The 22648-nt window shown below is 41.1% G+C and overlaps 1 protein-coding gene and 1 long non-coding RNA gene across 2 annotated transcripts in view; one reads left to right on the top strand and one right to left on the bottom strand.

Moving 5' to 3' along the window:
• The window catches only part of LOC139577724 (CD5 antigen-like), a 226618-nt gene that overhangs the window by 100166 nt on the left and 103804 nt on the right, over positions 1-22648 (bottom strand). The window lies entirely within an intron of this gene.
• On the top strand, positions 13-8040 carry LOC139577739 (uncharacterized). Its single transcript, XR_011675372.1, has 2 exons — positions 13-921; positions 6368-8040. It is a non-coding gene; the product is annotated as an uncharacterized lncRNA (long non-coding RNA).

Raw genomic sequence — 22648 nt, 5'->3', positions numbered from 1 at the left:
ATAGACCTAGTCTGTTCATTATATACATCTACATGATGTATTGTTACACCCTGTAGGAGCAGTATAGACCTAGTCTGTTCATTATATACATCTACATGATGTATTGTTACACCATGTTGGAGCAGTATAGACTGACAGTAGCTGGCTACTTATTTAGGTTTAGTTTGACTTAATGAAACTGCCTTAAATGTGCTGTAGTAAAATAAAATGTATTCGCACTAATCAATCAACACATTCCTGTCTTTGTATGTCTCAATATAATAGTATTATTTAATGAAATCCATTTAAAATAATATTTTCCTCAACTGCGTTTCCCACTCCAGTCAGCTGACGGCGATTTGCGTCGTTCAGGCGATGATGCTATCGTGACGTATAATGTAGTGGACGGTTCTTCAAAAACAACAATTCAACCACCTCGGTAGCTTGCTAGCCGACGTAGACGTAAGATTCAAGCTGTTTTTACGCTTTCGGTGTATATTAGCTGCTGTGTTTTAGACACACTTCTATCGTATCTACTTGTTAACCTATTTAATTTAATATGCCGTTATTTTTTATTAGTCAGATATAGTAGCTGGCTGGTTAAATTAGCACTAGCTTAGTCGCTAATGATAGCTAGCTAGCTAACATCCCCGACCATGAGGTCACTAAGCTTCTCCCCTCCTGGTAAAGAAGAAGAGGTCTGCTGGACGGAGAAAGAAGCTCTGGGGCTGAACATTGTCGTGAAAGAGGAGAAGGAAGAGGAGGATGTCACCGTTAAAAAATAAATTGAGGGCGAGGCTGTTACAGTGAAAGAGGAAGAAGTGTGCACAGTGAAAGAGGAGGATGAGAAAGAGGATGCCGTTTTTGACGTGAAGAAGGAAGGGGAGATTTCTGTCACATTGAAAGATGAAGAGGTGGAGGTAGGAGATCTGATTTACATCAGTAAGTACCACCTTCAATTTGGTTTTCACTTTGGGTATTCGGAGTTGGCTCGTCAATACCTCATCAAGGGAGGGCCCTAGGATGATGACTGATATGTCTAGAATCAGACGACGTAGAGAGCAAGCTACCCCTTGTTTTCTCCGTTCCGTTTTCAAAAAGTGACTTAACATATATATTTGAGAAGGGTCTATCTGGGGGCCACGGCATGTAGTGATTTTAATGTAGTTATGATTTACTAAACACAGTGCCCCCCAATAGTGCCATGCGAGAGTTGGGTTGGCTACACCAACGATTATGGATATACTGACAATAAGTCTCTGCCCTATCAAGCGGAGTCGTTGTCCACAAAGCGGCACTGTGGGTTGTCTAGCTCCCGCCTATCCTTTCTTTGGATTGGTGGATCTTATTATTATTGTTATCTATTGTTTATATTCTATGAGGGTTGTTGTCGTCAACCGCCTGTATTCAATGGAGAGAGATGCTAAGCTACTAGCATGAATATGCATAGCGATCTGGAGACAACTCCTATAGTGTTTTTTTATCAAAGTTGTCGGTATGTCACGTGTCCACATAACAATTAAAGAATTACGACGCTTCTGTAGATCAAGTAAACCTCACATAGCAAATAAGCCATTCATTTTGTTGTTGACCAAATTCATCACTTTCCACATTGGGTAAATAATTGTTTCCACTTGGATACAACCTACTGTAACCTACTGGCATGACCAAGAAAGATAGAACTTACACTAACCTACTGGCATGACCAAGAGAGATACAACTTACAGTAACCTACTGGCATGACCAAGAGAGTTACAACCTACAGTAACCTACTGGCATGACCTAGAGAGATACAAACTACAGTAACCTACTGGCATGAATTTCAGAGTTAAAACCACTTGAATACAATCTACTGTAACCTACTGGCATGACCTAGAGAGATACAAACTACAGTAACCTACTGGCATGACCTAGAGAGATACAATCTACTGTAACCTACTGGCATGACCTAGAGAGATACAATCTACTGTAACCTACTGGCATGACCTAGAGAGATACAACCTACAGTAACCTACTGGCATGACCTAGAGAGATAAAACCAATTGGATACAACCTACTGTATTTGCATGAGAAAATAATGGTACCAGTCAAAAGTTAGGACACCTACTCATTCAAGGGTTTTTCTTTATTTTTACTATTTTCTACAATGTAGAATAATAGCGAAGACATCAATTCTCTGAAATGACACACATGGAATTATGTAGTAACCAAAAAAGTGTTAAACAAATCAAAATATTTTTCATTTGATATTTTATAAACTATACAAATGACAACATCCTACAAATATTTACTACATCACACCTGCCCAGACCCACTAGAACACACCTCCATCTCCATTAACTACATCACACCTGCCCAGACCCACTAGAACACACCCCCATCTCCATTAACTACATCACACCTGCCCAGACCCACTAGAACACACCTCCATCTCCATTAACTACATCACACCTACCCAGACCCACTAGAACACACCTCCATCTCCATTAACTACATCACACCTGCCCAGACCCACTAGAACACACCCCCATCTCCATTAACTACGTCACACCTGCCCAGACCCACTAGAACACACCCCCATCTCCATTAACTACATCACACCTGCCCAGACCCACTAGAACACACCTCCATCTCCATTAACTACATCACACCAGCCCAGACCCACTAGAACACACCCCCATCTCCATTAACTACATCACACCTGCCCAGACCCACTAGAACACACCCCCATCTCCATTAACTACATCACACCTGCACAGACCCACTAGAACACACCTCCATCTCCATTAACTACATCACACCTGCCCAGACCCACTAGAACACACCTCCATCTCCATTAACTACATCACACCTGCCCAGACCCACTAGAACACACCTCCATCTCCATTAACTACATCACACCTGCACAGACCCACTAGAACACACCTCCATCTCCATTAACTACATCACACCTGCCCAGACCCACTAGAACACACCTCCATCTCCATTAACTACATCACACCTGCCCAGACCCACTAGAACACACCTCCATCTCCATTAACTACATCACACCTGCCCAGACCCACTAGAACACACCCCCATCTCCATTAACTACATCACACCTGCCCAGACCCACTAGAACACACCTCCATCTCCATTAACTACATCACACCTGCCCAGACCCACTAGAACACACCCCCATCTCCATTAACTACATCACACCTGCCCAGACCCACTAGAACACACCCCCATCTCCATTAACTACATCACACCTGCCCAGACCCACTAGAACACACCCCCATCTCCATTAACTACATCACACCTGCCCAGACCCACTAGAACACACCCCCATCTCCATTAACTACATCACACCTGCCCAGACCCACTAGAACACACCTCCATCTCCATTAACTACATCACACCTGCCCAGACCCACAAGAACACACCTCCATCTCCATTAACTACATCACACCTGCCCAGACCCACTAGAACACACCTCCATCTCCATTAACTACATCACACCTGCCCAGACCCACTAGAACACACCTCCATCTCCATTAACTACATCACACCTGCCCAGACCCACTAGAACACACCCCCATCTCCATTAACTACATCACACCTGCCCAGACCCACTAGAACACACCCCCATCTCCATTAACTACATCACACCTGCCCAGACCCACTAGAACACACCCCCATCTCCATTAACTACATCACACCTGCCCAGACCCACTAGAACACACCTCCATCTCCATTAACTACATCACACCTGCCCAGACCCACTAGAACACACCTCCATCTCCATTAACTACATCACACCTGTCCAGACCCACTAGAACACACCCCCATCTCCATTAACTACATCACACCTGCCCAGACCCACGAGAACACATCTCCATTAACTACATCACACCTGCCCAGACCCACTAGAACACACCCCCATCTCCATTAACTACATCACACCTGCCCAGACCCACTAGAACACACCTCCATCTCCATTAACTACATCACACCTGCCCAGACCCACTAGAACACACCTCCATCTCCATTAACTACATCACACCTGCCCAGACCCACTAGAACACACCCCCATCTCCAGCATCACTCTCCACCACATGGCCTCAAACTGGTGGTCGTGATGACGGCCTATTCGATGACGTCCATCGGGATTCCCCCCCAAAAAGAAGACGCTCTGGATTGATCACTGGAGTCAGATGTGAAAGAGGAGGTTGATCATCAGGAGTCAGATGTGAAGGAGGAGGTTGATCATCAGGAGTCAGATGTGAAGGAGGAGGTTGATCATCAGGAGTCAGATGTGAAGGAGGAGGTTGATCATCAGGAGTCAGATGTGAAGGAGGAGGTTGATGGCCACATCAGTGAATTGTACTTTTTGGAGAAAATTCCTCTGGTCTGATGAAACAAATATAGAACTGTTTGGCAATAATGACCATCGTTATGTTTGGAGGAAAAAGGGGGAGGCTTGCAAGCCAAAGAACACCATCCTAACTATGAAGCACGGTGGTGGCAGCATCATGTTGTGGGGGTGCTTTGCTGCAGGAGGGACTGGTGCACTTCACAAAATAGATGGCATCGTGAGGTGGGGAAATTATGTGGATATATTGAAGCAAAATCTCAAGACATCAGTCAGGAAGTTAAAGCTTGGTCGCAAAGGGGTCTTCCAAATGGACAATGACCCCAAGCATACTTCCAAAGTTATTGCAAAATGGCTTAAGGACAACAAAGTCAAGGTATTGGAGTGGCCCTCACAAAGCCCTGACCTCAATCGTATAGAAAATTTGTGGGCAGAACTGAAAAAGTGAGTGCGAGCAAGGAGGCCTACAAACCTGACACAGTTACAACAGCTCTGTCAGGAGGAATGGGCCAAAATGCACCCAACTTATTGTGGGAAGCTTGTGGAAGGCTACCCAAAACGTTTGACCCAAGTTAAACAATTTAAAGGCAATGCTACCAAATACTAATTGAGTGTATGTAAACTTCTGACCCACTGGGAATTTGATGACATAAAAGCTGAAATAAATCATTCTCTCTACCATTATTTTGACATTTCACATTCTTAAGATAAAGTGGTGATCCTAACTGACCTAAGACAGGGAATTTTTACTAGGATTAAATGTCAGGAATTGTGATGAGATTAAATGTATTTGGCTAAGGTGTATGTAAACTTTCGACTTCAACTGTAGATACCGTTACTGTGTTAGAGGCAGTGGTGGGACTGATGTGTGTGGTGTTAAAGGGGAAATCTGAAATTTGTTTCTAAACATTGGAGTAAAAAAATAATGACAGCTTTGTTATTGTTTCAACTGCAGATTGGTTGTTTGTTGTGTGGCTTTTTTAAAGGGGCAACCTAGGTTTTAAACAGAAACAAAATGGCAGCCCAGAGACCTGAGCTGTGTTGGAATACTCATACGAACTGTACTATTTGTGACGTACATTGAGTTTGTAGTATGCTTATTGGTCGTAGTATGATATAGTTGGTTTAGCCAAAAGTTCCCTGGTAAGCAAGCATTTCTAAACTTTATTCACTGTTATGGGGTACTATTTTGGTGTGATGTCATTATGGGGTATTGTGATGTCATTATGGGGTATTGTCTGAAGATAGATCATAAAAATAAAATAAAAAGTCATCCATTTTAGAATAATAGCCAAAGAACATTTTACTGGTTGAGGTCGTTTTTAAATACAAAGTAGTACATTTTCGACAAAAACATAAACATTATATTAATCAGGACATTCAAATGAACCTTACAATTATAATCCAAAGTAGTGTGAAATGCACTCATAAGCAACCTGTAAATGGAGGCTATATCTGCTGTCAGCCTATGAGAACTCCCCTGAGTTTTCCCCCACGGTGGTGAATTAGTGAATAGACACAGAGCTTAATGTGAGTTTCCTTGAGTAGCACTCCTGATCTTGCACTGATAGTGTGTTGTAATATTCAGAATACATTGTGGAAAAACTCAAATCTTTGCTCACCTTTTTTGCTCCAGGCAGATATACAACATCCATAACTAGTGGTTTCTGCATTATCAGGGAGGTGTTTCTGCAACCAAATTGCATGTGCATCGCCCTTGTCGCAATTTTAGAAAACACAGAAAGGGGCCTATATTGGAGACCAAAAGTCATCTGGCACACTGCTTAGGATTTCAACAACTTTTACTTTTTTCTAGCCTAAAATCATTGATGTTACTACTAATGTGAAAAAAAAACTAAATATGACTATTGTTGCTCACTTAACTGTCTTAAGACAATTGTCAAGTAATTTTAACATTCATTACAGATGTCAATTGTTGTACAACATCATGGCTACGCTGTTGGCATCACCTTTTACAGTGGATTTCTGCTGTTGTGGGCCTTTAACCATCTGTCTGACTTGTTGTTCACACAGGAGAGAGACGTGACTATCGTGTATCCTCTGGGGAGCCTCAACAACATCATGAAGCTGACGAGGCAGAGAAGAGTCTCTCCCGATCATATCACCTCAAGAAACACCAGAGGAGACCCACAGGGAAGAAATCTCACTGCTCTGACTGTGGGAAAGGTTGCAAATCTTCATCAGAACTTAAAATACACCAGCGAGTACACACAGGAGAGAAATCTCACCACTGTTTTGATTGTGGGAAGAGTTACTTAAGATCAGAATCACTAAAAGTACACATGAGAATTCACACTGGAGAGAAACCTTATAGCTGTGATCAATGTGGGAAGAGTTTTACTCACTCAAGCTGCCTGATAGTACATCTGAGAGCACACACTGGAGAGAAATCTTATAGCTGTACTCAATGTGGGAAGATGTTTAATCACTCAAGCTGCCTGATAGCACATCTGAGAGCACACACAGGAGAGAAACCTTACCACTGTTCTGACTTCGGAAAGAGTTCTGTTAGTTCAACAGATTTAAAATCACACCAGAAAATACACACAGTAGAGAAACCTTTTAACTGTACTCAATGTGGGAAGAGGTTTAATCACTCAAGCTGGCTGATAGTACATCTGAGAGCACACACAGGAGTGAAACCTTATAGCTGTGATCAATGTGGGAAGAGATTTGTTTACATCTAGCCATCTGACTATACACCAGAGAACACACACAGGAGAGAAATCTTATAGCTGTAGTCAATGTCGGAAGAGTTTTACTCAGTCAAGCAGCCTGGTATCACACCAGAGAACACACACCGGAGAGAAATCTCATAGCTGTGATCAATGTCACAAGAGATACTCTGTTAAAAGATCTCTGATCAAACATCAGAAAATACATCCATGAAGTAGTTGTTTCATGATATCAATGAAATGTCACAATGTAGAATATTTGAATGATGTCACAATGTAGAATGTTTTAACATTGTAGCAGGAATACAAAGGATTTGAATTTGATAAAAGTCCATATTGATACAGAAACACTAAACCATGATTTAGATGTATTAAGAACAAGTTGATTGACAAAGTCATGAAAAATGGAATAAACCACATTTTGGCAATGATAAAAGATATGCCTCTGGGGTCAAAATGATCCATGTCAGAACTATGGTTCAATGTAAATATGTAGTGGGTCTAAAGTTTGTTTTAAATTATCACTCATTAAACACGAATCAATCAACACATGCTTCTCTTTGAACGACTTAATATAATATTACACTTTTCTGAAATAAATGAAAATAAACTTTTGGTTCCTCAACTGCGTTGCCCACTCCAGTCAGCAGAAAGAGACGCAGCAGAAGTGCCTCTTTTTATATTTGATTTTATTTATATATTTTTTTATTCAAAATGCAGATCTACAATTTACATTGTTACATCATACAAAACAGAACACAGGTATTAACAAGAAAATACTAAAACATACAAAAAATATAAATAATGAACTATTCTAGTGTAGTTGTAATCACTCTGAAAAAATCTATAATGATTCAGGAAGATGTTATTGTTGTTGTTATTCACTAGGATTAATGTTTTAATAAAATAGTTACATTCAATCAGAAAAATGTGTCATTTTGGTATAGAATTTTGGAATTTTTGTTTGTGTATAAAGTATTTGGCAACAAGAATAAAAAAAATGAACAATCATTTGAATGGTCTTGTTATCATTGCAATAGTAACATATTATATCTTTCATGTCAAAAACATGGGTCGTGTTCATAATGGTAAATAAGTATTTTTCAAGGTTTTCCCAAAATTCTGACACAAATTTACATTAAAGAACAAGTGGGACAGATTCTCACCTTTTTCACAGAAAACGCAGATATCAACAGCCACAAATTTGGATAATATAGAATTACATGGATATATCTTATGTAAAATTTTAAAGTGCTCTTCCTTAACTTTGTTTGGTATACAATATTTGTAAGGCCTTAACCAGGCATTTTTCCAGACAATGTCAGGAATAATAAGCATGTTCCAGAAACATTTTCCTCTCGGTGGAAGTTGGTTTTGTGAATGAAGAATTTGTCTTATATATGTATTACAACAAGATTTCTCAAGTAAGCCCACGCCTTCCAGTCTGAGTTCTGGATAAACTTTGTGATCATTACCAAAGCTAAGATGAGTTTTCATGAGTGTAGTTAGACCACTGGGAACGGCTTTGATCACAGAAATAAACACTGAAAGGAATTGGAAACTCTTTCAATGTTATAAATTGTTCATATGTGAGAATATTACCCTTGTTGTCGAAAATATCTAGAACAAAGTCATTATTCCTCTCATGCCAGCTGGGGTAGAACAATGACTTATTCCTTACAGTTATGTCTGAATTATTCCACAAAAGAGCTTTATGAGGGGAAAAATTGTGCAGGAAACATATTTTCCAGGCCATTAAAGCTTGTTGGTGAAACCTAGCCAATTTAGCAGGTAATCTTTCAGGAATATAATTACATTTCAGTAAAAATTTTGATTTTGATTTCTTTGTTAAAAATGGTTAAGCCATACATGAAATAAGGCCCTGTTTCATAGTGGAGACCATTTCCCCATTTTTAATGCAATCTTGAAACATATTGAAAATTGGGTCTTCTAGCAACTCCCAAAACTGTCTATAGAATTCAACTGATAGGCCATCAGGGCCAGGTGATTTCCCTGTTTTCATTGAATTCAGAGCCTCTCTAATTTCTCCAATTGACACAGGTGAATCGCAAACTGAGTGGAAATCATCCTCAATTACAGGGACACAATTCTGAATGTGGCAAATGTAGCTTTCACAACCATCTTCCTGAAATTGAGAGCTGTAAAGGTTTTCATAAAAGGAATTGACAAATTATGATATTGTAATGGGATCTTTGCATAAAACATCGTTAATTTTGAGTGCAGTTATAGATTTTCTTTTGTAGTTTCTCTTTTCAAGTGCAAAAAAGTAACTAGTGTTTATTTCCCCCCTCTTCAATCCATTTTGCTCTTGACCTTACAAAGGCGCCCTTTGCCAGATCCGTGTTAGTCTGTTCTAATTCTAGTTGTAAAGACCTGAACACAGACTCCTCTTCTTCAGATAGATTATCTTTCTTTAGAAAACTGTCAAGCTTGCTCATCATCTCCTTTTCTCTATGGTTCTTTAATTGCATCAGGTCTTTGGCGCGTTTAATGGCTACAACTCTGACTTTATATTTGAAAGATTCCCATCTACTTCCAGGACCCAAGTCTTTTCTTTCTAAAATATCTTTATCTGATGATTTGATGTTTTCAATGAGATCAGTATCTTTAAGAAGTGTATTGTTTAATTTCCAATACCCTCGAGTGCCTTTTGATTTTTTACTAGCTTGTAAATTCAGGGAAATCAAGTGATGATCAGAAAAGGGAGCCAACTGATGATCTACATCTATAACAAATTGTAACAAAAAAGGGGAAATTAGGAATAAATCTATTCTAGATTTAGGTGACATAGTTTTGTTGGTCCAGGTATAACCCTTAGCATCCGGATTGAAATAACGCCAGGCATCCTCAACACAGAGATCCTTGCATAATGTAGTAATAATGTTACTATTTTGAGGGTTTTGACTCGTTCTAGGAGGAAAACGATCAGCAGATGCATCAGGTGTTTCATTAAAATCCCCTGAAATAATTAGAAAAGCCTCGGAGTATTTGTTGCTTAAATCCTGTACTTTGGGTAAAAAGGGTCTTATTAGGAGCATGTGAGTTATGTCCGTATACATTACAGATGATGAAAATAGCATAGTCAAGTTTAACAGTTACTATGACCCATCTGCCGTCTTGTGAAGATGTGGATTCTAGAACGTCACCTTTAAACTTGTGAATAAGTGTCAAAACACCAGCAGAGTGATTTGATCCATGACTGAAATAGGCCATATTTCCCCATTGTGATTTCCAAAATTTCAAATCACTTTCACCCGAATGAGTTTCCTGAAGAAGGACAAAATCTGCATTACTGTCAGGGTTGTGTGCGGAGAAGTATCGGAGTCAAGCGCAGGACACGGGTGTTGAGTGAAACAACAGTGTTTACTCAAAATATATGCAAAAATTCCACAAATAGAAATAATCATAAACACACACGTAATATTCACACCACCTAACGCACAAACAATCACGGACAAAACAGAAATGAAAGCCAGAGGGTTAAATAGGGAACATGATTGGGGAATAGAAACCAGGTGTGTATAAACAGACAAAACAAAACGAAACTGAAAAATAGATCGATGGTGACTAGAAAGCCGGTGACGTCGACCGCCGAACACCACCCGAACAAGGAGAAGGGTCGACTTCGGCGGAAGTCGTGACAATTACTGTGTTGACAGTATAAAAATAAAGCTTTCCTTTTTGTAGGATTTCTCAAACCCCTAGCGTTCAGACTAACGATATTGAGTGAATTGAAAACGAACTCCTGCATTAAAAAAAGAAAAAACACAAATTAGATAACAAGTATTAATATGAACAATAAAACAAACGGTGAACCTTGAGAGGATTACTCGACGGAAAACCACTCAGCTGAGGTAGCGGTGGTTAACAGAATAACACATCTATGTACTTCCTTTTCTTTGGCAAGTGTTCATCAGTTGTAGTTCGAACGGTACATGTATTATTGGCAGTACATTAACTGTACTCATGGTAGTACTCACAGTTCCAATTTGGTTCATGTCAACAGAGTTACCCAGTAATCATTCTTCCTTCGATAAACGCGTGTGGGCCCTTGAACCCCGCCTTCTTTCCCTCTTGTCGCGCTTTCTGTATCAGCGGCCACAGTTTCTCTCTGGCAGCCTGATCCTGCGGTATCAGAGCTTCTTTGATGCGGAGTTTCTTCTCGTCCAGAAACTTGTTCCCCTTGGCCATTTTCCATATGATGTCCCTGTAATGGCGCATAGTTAAGCGCAAGATGATATTACGAGGGGGTCCATCAGATCTTCGTTTCCCAAGTCGATGTACCACATCAATCACGTCTCTTAGCCTGTCTTTGATGCATGGTGCCACTTTCCCCAGGATATGAATAACTACTTCTCTAATATCCTCTCCCTCTTTTACACCTTGGATTTTCAGATTCCACCTGCGAGAGTACCTTTGAAGTTCAGCTACATTCTCACACAGCTCATTATTTTTGGATTGCATTTTCTTCAGCTCATTCTCAAGGAACGTTATCTTTTCCTTGTTCTCGCTCACAATTTTGTGTAGTTGATTGACAGTTTCTGACAAATTATCGATCTTCTTTGATGTTTCTTCTGTAGCCCGCTCTAAGATGGACACTTTGGAGAGCGTGGCGTCTTGTTTAGTAGACAGGGACTGGATTGCAGAGAAAAGTTCCGACGTGGAGATGTCGTCTTTTACTTTTTTCACCAGAGGATTTTTACTTGGGGTCTGAGGTAAAGAGGTTGCAAGGATTTCATCCTGGTCAGTTTTGTTCTTTCTCTTGTTAGAGATCGCGGCTTCTTGTGTATCCATGCAGCTCTGGTCCTCGTTGTGGCTAGCTAGCATGTCAGCCGTCTTCTGTGAGACTTGGATATTCCGTCTACTTTTGTCTTTCTGTCGTGTTCTTCCCATTCAACTTGACAAAAACTAACTCTAAACTTATCCCATGTCCATAAAAAAAGTTATAGTTAGTTTCTTTCAATATTAATAGCCAATATTTGACTGTTAACCACCTAACCCTCAATATTGCTTTGAAGAGCGCGAAAACCCTCCCTCTCACAGCGACGCCATCTTGGCCTTCCGACAGTAACCAGGGTAACGGGGATACCTAGTCATTTTTGCGTCATCATTGCATGCGATCATCATTCTCAAAGCCGCTGTTTACTTCTAAGATCACTTTAGCACCGCCCTAAAAACCCGATTCAAATTCGACACAAACCTTCAAATAGGTATGTAATGACACGTTATATAAACTCTTTATAGTGTTTTATTTACATTTTAGAGGCGATAAGGTGATAAGTTGGACAGATCGAGTGAAAAAAAGCAATTTCCCACACAACATCTCTCCTTCTCACTATCATGCATTAGTTTCGCTTCCCCACCCGCCATTTTTAAAAAGACCCGAAGGGGCTCATTGCCTGTTTGAATTATGCAGAAACGGCCAGCGTTTAGGTCATGTAATAGATTCTGTTGGAAAGGGGAGAAATTGTGCTTTACAATGGTATTGACATTACAGTTGATCTGGAAGTATTACGTTTTTGGGGCGCTAAAATAAGGGCAATTGTACGGACCAAGGCAATGTACGAGTTTACGTGAGTTTACATTACTGTTGCTCCTATCTAACAGATATCTTGTGTCCTACCTAACCATGTATCATTACTGTTGCTCCTATCTAACAGATATATTGTGTCCTACCTAACCGGTGAACGTGTGGCTGTGACCGTCCTGTCTGTGCCTGTCATCACTGTTTGATTTATTTTACTGCAGGTATACTTTTCTGTATTTATTATTTTCTAAACACATCACATGTATACTATACAATCACTTTGTGGATTCAGTCTGAGAGCAGTGAACATGTGACTGTCCTGTCAATGCCTGTCATCACTGTTTGAAATATTTTACTGCAGATACAAACCGAGTCAACATGAAGTGTGGGTGTCCGTGTGCCTTTCTTCTGGGGGGCTATGTGAAGTTGGTTACACCAGGTGCCTGTACTACAGAAACACTGCTAATCCAACAATAGTGCTAGGTGCCTGTACTACAGAAACACTGCTAATCCAACAATAGTGCTAGGTGCCTGTAATATATAAACACTGCTAATCCAACAATAGTGCTAGGTGCCTGTACTACAAAAACACTGCTAATCCAACAATAATGCTAGGTGCCTGTACTATAGAAACACTGCTAATCCAACAATAGTGCTAGGTGCCTGTACTACAGAAACACTGCTAATCCAACAATAGTGCTAGGTGCCTGTACTACAGAAACACTGCTAATCCAACAATAGTGCTAGGTGCCTGTACTACAGAAACACTGCTAATCCAACAATAGTGCTAGGTGCCTGTACTACAGAAACACTGCTAATCCAACAATAGTGCTAGGTGCCTGTACTACAGAAACACTGCTAATCCAACAATAGTTTTAGGTGCCTGTACTACAGAAACACTGCTAATCCAACAATAGTGCTAGGTGCCTGTACTACAGAAACACTGCTAATCCAACAATAGTGCTAGGTGCCTGTACTACAGAAACACTGCTAATCAAACAATAGTGCTAGGTGCCTGTACTACAGAAACACTGCTAATCCAACAATAGTGCTAGGTGCCTGTACTACAGAAACACTGCTAATCCAACAATAGTGCTAGGTGCCTGTACTACAGAAACTGCTAATCCAACAATAGTGCTAGGTGCCTGTACTACAGAAACACTGCTAATCCAACAATAGTGCTAGGTGTCTGTACTACAGAAACACTGCTAATCCAACAATAGTGCTAGGTGCCTGTACTACAGAAACACTGCTAATCCAACAATAGTGCTAGGTGCCTGTACTACAGAAACACTGCTAATCCAACAATAGTACTAGGTGCCTGTACTACAGAAACACTGCTAATCCAACAATAGTGCTAGGTGACTACGCACTTGATTAAAGGGGAACTACTCTCAAAAATCTACATTTCTTATATTTTCCCAAACCTCAAACGTGGTCTCCTGATGTGGTTTGGAACATACAATTTTGGAACATAGAATTTTATTTTTTTTCTGTTTAAATAATACTGACTTTGAGAATGAAAATGAGAGACATTCTGAAACCAGTGAATTTCTGACTCAGTTTCTCTGTTTCGGTACAGCTTGGGTTGGTCTACTATTATCCTACTGAACAGTACAGCTTGGGTTGGTCTACTATTATCCTACTGAACAGAACAGCTTGGGTTGGTCTACTATTATCCTACTGAACAGTACAGCTTGGGTTGGTCCACTATTATCCTACTGAACAGTACAGCTTGGGTTGGTCTACTATTATCCTACTGAACAGTACAGCTTGGGTTGGTCTACTATTATCCTACTGAACAGTACAGCTTGGGTTGGTCTACTATTATCCTACTGAACAGTACAGCTTGGGTTGGTCTACTATTATTCTACTGACCAGTACAGCTTGGGTTGATCTACTATTATCCTACTGAACAGTACAGCTTGGGTTGGTCTACTATTTTCCTACTGAACAGTACAGCTTGGGTTGGTCTACTATTATCCTACTGAACAGTACAGCTTGGGTTGGTCTACTATTATCCTACTGAACAGTACAGCTTGGGTTGGTCTACTATTATCCTACTGAACAGTACAGCTTGGGTTGGTCTACTATTATCCTACTGAACAGTACAGCTTGGGTTGGTCTACTATTATCCTACTGAACAGTACAGCTTGGGTTGGCCTGACTGTGAAAGACCAATATGGGATTCATCATTTTAGGTCATTCAGAGTGTATATCACTGTTTCTCATGCTTTTCACACAGGGTGCCTTTCCTTCTCTGGGCCGTTTGGAAAATGTTTTACTAAATTAGAGTACTGTGTACCCACTTCTCCAGGCAGCACTACACCACTGACCTACACAACAGCTTTCAACATACCAGTATTTAGTTTGGAAACTTTCAAAAGAAATGCTGGTATAAATAACACAATATCAAAATATGTAAAATTATCCATTTACTTGTTTAAAAAGTGGTTGCAATGCTGTGAAAAAGTGTTGTACTCCACTACAGCAGTAAAATAATCGCTATTCTCAAAGTTGAGTTTGTCTTTGCAGGGGAACTCTTATTTAGAAGAAAATAATCTGATGTTGTGCTGCCAGCATATTATTCTGCTTCTAGCAGAACATTAATATAAGAGTTTACCTCGAATATTTGAACGTGTGCTGCGAGGTACAAACTGCAGAGGTCTCTATATAGAGCCAGATCAATAAGAGGTTATTTCCACAAGGGGGTGACAAATGCCAGTTAATATTCCAGAATAGAGCACCTTAGAATTTATAGGCTCCCTTTGACAATGGTCAATTTGGAGTACCTCCGGCCTGGGCCAGGGGTGCGTCCCAAAAGTATTTACTGCTTCCTGAAGTGTGCACTCGTTCACTACTCCCCATAAAGTGTAAAAGCATTGGATTGGTGAAGGCGTAGGTTATAGCATGAGTTTCCATACTAATCAATTCCTGTCAAATCCTGTCCATGAAGGGAGGTGAACAAGTGCACACTTTGGGAGAAAGGGGAGATTTTTGGGGTACAGACCAGGTATGCAGATGTTTCCCCAGCCCAGGTATGCAGACGTTACCCCAGCCCAGGTATGCAGACATTTCCCCAGCCCAGGTATGCAGACGTTTCCCCAGCCCAGGTATGCAGACGTTTCCCCAGCCCAGGTATGCAGACGTTTCCCCAGCCCAGGTATGCAGACGTTTCCCCAGCCCAGGTATGCAGACGTTTCCCCAGCCCAGGTTTGCAGACGTTTCCCCAGTCCAGGTATGCAGACGTTTCCCCAGCCCAGGTATGCAGACGTTTCCCCAGCCCAGGTATGCAGACGTTTCCCCAGCCCAGGTATGCAGACGTTTCCCCAGCCCAGCACCACTTCAACCAATACCTATCAATCAATATATCATCAAATCCTTTATGATTAGACAATTTTACTTCAGGCGTTTCACTGGTGGTCTGGAACAAAATCCTGCAAACCCTGTATCTCTCCAGGGTTGATGGGTGACTGTATCTCTCCAGGGTTGGTGGGTGACTGTATCTCTCCAGGGTTGGTGGGTGACTGTATCTCTCCAGGGTTGGTGGGTGACTTCTGGACCCTGATCAGACATGGAGTAGTTGGCTCTGCATTTACACTGGGGCTCTGGGGCTCTGTTCACAAACAGACCCCACAGAGCCCCAGGACAGCAAACATATTAGACTCAACCAAATCATGAGAAAACAAAAAGATAATTACTTGACACATTTGAAAGAATTAACAAAAAAAAAGAGCAAACTAGAATGCTATTTATCCCTGAACAGAGAGTACACAGTGGCAGAATACCTGACCACTGTCACTGACCCAAACTTAAGGAAAGCTTTGACTATGTACAGACTCAGTGAGTTAGCCTTGCTATTGAGAAAGGCCGCCGTAGGCAGCCCTCAAATCAAATCCAATTGTATTAGTTATGAGCCCCTAACCAACAATGCAGTTAAAAAAAATGGAAAGAATAGGAAATGAAAGTAACAAGTAATTAAAGAGCAGCAGTAAAATAACAATAGCAGGACTATATACAGGTGGGTACCTGGCTCTCAAGAGAAGACAGGCTATGTGCACACAGCCCACAAAATGAGGTGGAAACGGAGATGCACTTCCTAACCTCCTGCCAAATGTATGACCAGTTAATTCATACTGTATGTTGTAGTCTGTCCAAGAGGGGAATCACACAGACTGATCTCAGTTAATTCATACTGTATGTTGTAGTCTGTCCAAGAGGGGAATCACACAGACTGATCTGAGTTAATTCATACTGTATGTTGTAGTCTGTCCAAGAGGGGAATCACACAAGACTGACAGCCTGTAATTTTATTAAAAGCATTCAGTTGATTACATGGCAGTTTAGAGAGAAACATCATAACAATAATCTACATCATAATCAATATCATAACATTTATAATCAATAACATCATGAGAGGTAAACAACAACAACAAACCCCTTTATTAAAAAATGTTTCAAAATACAAAGAATGAACAGATGATTATAATAATACATGGATTAATAATGGAGACACTTCAAGATAAAGAATCTAAGAGACACTAAATAAGATAAAGAATCTAAGAGACACTAAATAAGATAAAGAATCTAAGAGACACTAAATAAGATAAAGAATCTAAGAGACACTAAATAAGATAAAGAATCTAAGAGACACTAAATAAGATAAAGAATCTAAGAGACACTAAATAAGATAAAGAATCTAAGAGACACTAAATAAGATAAAGAATCTAAGAGACACTAAATAAGATAAAGAATCTAAGTGACACTAAATAAGATAAAGAATCTAAGAGAACACTAAATAAGATAAAGAATCTAAGAGACACTAAATAAGACAAAGAATCTAAGAGACACTAAATAAGATAAAGAATCTAAGAGACACTAAATAAGATAAAGAATCTAAGAGACACTAAATAAGATAAAGAATCTAAGAGACACTAAATAAGATAAAGAATCTAAGAGACACTAAATAAGATAAAGAATCTAAGAGACACTAAATAAGATAAATAATCTAAGAGACACTAAATAAGATAAAGACTCTAAGAGAAAAGTAAAGCAAAACATTCTGGAACAAAAAACAGACGTAATTGAGCTACTCTCTTAAAATAACAAAAACCCCATGTTACCCAGTACCCCATGTTACCCAGAACCCCATAATACCCAGAACCCCATGTTACCCAAAACCCCATGTTACCCAGAACCCCATAATACCCAGAACCCCATAATACCCAGAACCCCATGATACCCAGAACCCCATGTTACCCAAAACCCCATGTTACCCAGAACCCCATGTTACCCTGGTGGTAAAAACCAAATTAAAAGGAATAATGGTGGTTGCAGTCTCTCCTTTTAGATTTCTTCCAAGGTTCTAGAAAGATAAACTAATTCTGAACTTGTTATTAAAATTAGAACCACTTCAGGTTTGTCACCACATTTTAAACACCAGTCCACTGCTGACCATCGATTTAAAACACAAAACTGACCTAAGATCAGCATGTAGGGTCAGCTTCATTCTACTCCTACTCCGTCCCCTGGGCTGCTCTCTCCTCTCCCGGTCCAGCTTCATCTCTGGAGCTCAGAGAGACCATCTCCATGGCATTGACATAAAGATCCATGCTGCTCACCCTGTTCACTCTCTTCTGCCTCCTGGTGGGCTAGGGAGACACAGCACCAACAGTCAGACATTAACTCTCTCGTATCTCCATTCTCTCTCCCTCCCTCTCCTCCTCACCCTCTAGTTTAAATGACTTGTAACGTCTGAGTAAATGTCTTTACCTTGTAGTACAGGTAGGAGGTGGTGATGGCTGTCAGTAGGAGCAGCAGCACTACAACGTGTCTGATGATGAAGGCTGGCAGAGGAGAGGCTGCAAACAGAAACACCTTTGATGAGGGGACTGATCATCATCACATAGATCTGTGGGAAATCTGTCAATGACAAAGTTATAAGTCTGGTTCATGTTCAGTTACCTGTGATGGTGAGGGAGAGGAGCTCACTCTCAGAGGAGAAGTTATGAGAGAAAACATAATTGTCATAAACACAGCTGTAGTTCCCTTGGTGGGAGTCATCTGCAGCAGGGAAGAGGAAGGCAGCAGAGTGATTGACAGCTGGCTGGGTCTGGGTTCTGTTGGAGCCGGTGAACGTGAGGAGGAAGGAGCCTCCTGGGTACTGTGGCTGAGTGGAGCAGGTGATGGTGAAGCTGTAGCCCCTGAACATCTCGGGCCCCTGGTGGCCCCTGGAGACCCCTCCCATTGAGTCAGTCAGGGAGATATCAGGCTGGACCAGGAGATCTGTAACAATAAAAGAGAAGAAGAAAAACCTCTTCAACTAGTTTCCTATAGATATGACAATAACATCAGCATGTAACAGTGCTAGCCACCCTCCCTCACAGGGCAACATGAGTAGTGGGCCTACAGTCACTGAGACAACATATGTTGATATCAGGCTTAAGCAGGACATCTGGAACAAGAGGAGAGAAAAATAAAACGTAGCTTCTCAACTACTTTCCTCATTTAGATATGACAATAACATGACATGTGACAGTGGTAGTGAGTAGAGACGTTCACTGAGATAACAATCACATACAAAAGCATTCTGGGATATTTAAGTTGTATTTGATTCCTACTTGACTGAGTGATCTATTTAGTAAAGCAGACTTACAAGCTAAACAGTCATCATGAGAGGTGCAGAGGAAGTTGTATGGAAGTTGTATGAATGAAGGAAATCAGTTGAATATAAATATAATATCTTGATATTTCCTGAGCAGATCACTGTGAGTCCAGGAAGGAGATATAATACATGGACAAAAGTATGTGGAACTCAGCAGTGAGTTTTTCAATCGAGGACAGACAATTCTTTCACTATACACACTTCAACACTCGGCGATCCGTTCTGTGAGCTTGTGTTGTCTACCACTTCACGGCTGAGCCGTTGTTGCTCCTAGACGTGCCACGTTGAAAGTCACTGATATCTTCAGTGAGGCCATTCTACTGCCAATGTTTGTCTATGGAGATTGCATGGTTGTGTGCTTGATTTTATACACCTGTAAGCAACAGGTGTGCTGAAATAGCCGAATCCACTAAAGTCCACTTACTTTTGGCAATATAGTGTATCTTGTTATTACCTGAGCAGATCACTGTGAGTTCAGGAAGGAGATCATACATTCTGGAACACTCCCTCAGTGAAGACTCAGACCCAGAACAGTAAACTCCATTCCCTCTAGTGGTGTTTCCAGGTGGTACTGAAATAGTGGAGCCACAACCCAGCTGTCTACACACTACTGCAGCTATAGCCTCCTGGTTCCAGTCAGTTCCCACAGTCCTCCATTCTCCCTGGTCGTACCGCTCCACTCCACCAGCACAGCGACTGCCTCCTCCCACCAGCCTCACATCATCAGGCTCTGAGAAAAGAAAAGAGAGAGACAGTAATCTTACTATTTTCTCACTAAAACACACCTATATTGTCTCTCATATTCTTCACTCCAGGTGAGAAACAATGTTGATTGAGTGACAAACTGTTTCTCACCTGAGCAGGTGAGTCCAACAGCATTACCAGGTAGGCAGGTGTTGTTTTCTCTGTGTGAGGTGTCACAGTCCAGGAGAAGGGACTCTTTGCCTTTACACTGGAACTCTTTATCCCAGGTCTGACCCTCACCTTCTCCATAGAGCCCCCCCTGTAGAGCTGCAGGAGCCCCACAGCCAACATCCCTACAGACTACCTCTGCATCCTGCCGGTCAAAGTCAGCTTCACACACTGAGGCCCAGGACTGATTGGACTTCACCTCCACTCTCCCAGAGCAGAGACCAGCTCCATCCACAAGCCGCACAGACTCTGGAGAAAAAGAGTTGGTTGAACATTCAATCAGTTTTGTTGATGACGCTGTCAAGGATTAAACACAAATATGTTGGATAAAAGATTGTAGTTTTCTATGTTTGATACTGTAAGAGGTAGAAATGGGTTCTTAGTCACTCAGGATCGGGTTGGGAATAATGCAGGCAGGAGACAGGAATAAGTTCACTTCACTTTATAGAAAATAAACAGCTGGACATCCATCAGGCAGCTTCACTTCAGTACCATCTGAACTACAATGATCTGCCCATGAACATCTCCCATAAACCAATATGACAAACACAAATATAATGTTTAAATACATCTGACATCTCTCCCTCTATTTAAATGAAATAAAATCACATAAAACATGATACATGGTAATATTGTATAATGTATATATAAATCTCTCAATAGGACCAGTCTCTTACCTGAACAGGTCACATGATGATAATATTCACCATTACAGACACCACGTCCTCCTATGATGTCACACTGTCTAATAGAAGACTCATTTCCATAGCAACTCCTATATAGTCTGACTCCTCTTCTTCCATCTTCAACCAGAGGTCCTCTAGATTCAGCTACAGGATTCCCACAGTCCAGCTCTCTACACACAACCTTAGCCTCTCTCATGTCCATCCACCTAGAACATAGACCCAACCACTCTCCTTCATTGAAGACTTCCACTGTCCCAGAACAGGAAGTGGTTCCATTCACCAGTCTGACTGAGTATTCAGCTGTAAACAGCAGAGAGGAAAACACAGTGGTGAGGACAGATGATGACAGTGATTCTGTTATTCTAACAGAATGCTTTGTGGTTGATGCTTAACAGTAATGCTTTGTGGTTGACAAGTATTAGTAGTTCCATAAAACACTACTTGTTATTGGGTTTTAGAATGGTTTGTATGGACACATGAATTTCTCCATGTGGGATAATAAAGTTGACTGATATTGAACTGCTATAATCACTGTAGATTTATACTCTACCTACCTGGTGGACTGACGCTTTGAGCCTGGAGATCTGAGGAGAAAGAGAGAGAGAGAGGATAAAGAGAGAGAAAGAGACAGAGAGACAGAGAGATAGAGAGAAACAAATGAGAAAGGGAGGAGTCAGGGGAAGAGAGAGACAGAGGTTAAATGAACATCAACATGACCTTTCATGATGTGATGGGAAGACAGGCTTATCGTTGGTATGGTGCAACAACACACATGTGTACATACACTATATATACAAAAGTATGTGGACACCCTTCAAATGTTGTCCCCTCTTGGCCGTGCTGCTGCTCCAGTTTCAACTGTTCTGCCTGCGGCTATGGAACCCTGACCTGTTCACCGGACGTGCTTCCTGTTCCAGACCTGCTGTTTTCAACTCTCTAGAGACAGTAGAGATAATCTGAATGATCGGCTATGAAAAGCCAACTGACATTTACTCCTGAGGTGTTGACCTGTTGCACCCTCGACAACCACTGTGGTTATTATTATTTGACCCTGCTGGTCATCTATGAACATTTGAACATCTTTTTTTTTTTTTCATGCAGACAGGCTTATCGTTGGGATGGTGCAACAAACCCATGTGTACATACACTATATATACAAAAGTATGTGGACACCCCTTCAAATGCTGTCCGCACCTGGCCGTGCTGCTGCTCCAGTTTCAACTGTGTCCATCAGTCAATTAGATATTTTCAGACACCAAACTGATACCATCAGACACCTAACCCACTTTTTCCAACTCATTTAGAAGCCAACTATCACATATTTCAGAGCAGACCCATAATTCACAGCGCCTTCAGTTTAAAACATAATAAAAACATAAAACACACAGTTACGTTCTAGCTGCGGGTCCAGTTCTGACATTATGTGTAGACCTATGTGAGGTGACCCCGAATCCCGAGTTTCGGCTCGATAGGTTATTCGGTGCCCGAGCAAGACCTTAATTGGTGCTGAAAATCCACTTTTTTTCCATGCCATGCTACGGGGTCCTTGAATGAGCTATCGGACAGAAACGTTGGGGTCCGTCTCTATGGGCCGAGCCGGTTTCAATGCACCTAGTCTTGCGACTCTGGGACTTTTCTAAATGTCATCATTTTCGTAATGGTCCAAATGAATTGAAGTTATTGCAAATGTACGAGACTGTTTATCAGTCTGAGAACCTTCTAGAGCCACATAAGTCACCGTGCACTATTGACCTGAGCTCTATAACAGGTTTCTAAAGTTTCAGAGCTCTAGGTCTAACGGTTCTTTAA

This window comes from Salvelinus alpinus, chromosome 6 (genome assembly GCF_045679555.1).
Source record: "Salvelinus alpinus chromosome 6, SLU_Salpinus.1, whole genome shotgun sequence".
Taxonomy (NCBI): domain Eukaryota; kingdom Metazoa; phylum Chordata; class Actinopteri; order Salmoniformes; family Salmonidae; genus Salvelinus; species Salvelinus alpinus.
Note: the sequence above shows the minus strand (reverse complement) of the source record. Positions and strands in the feature narration are given on the sequence as shown.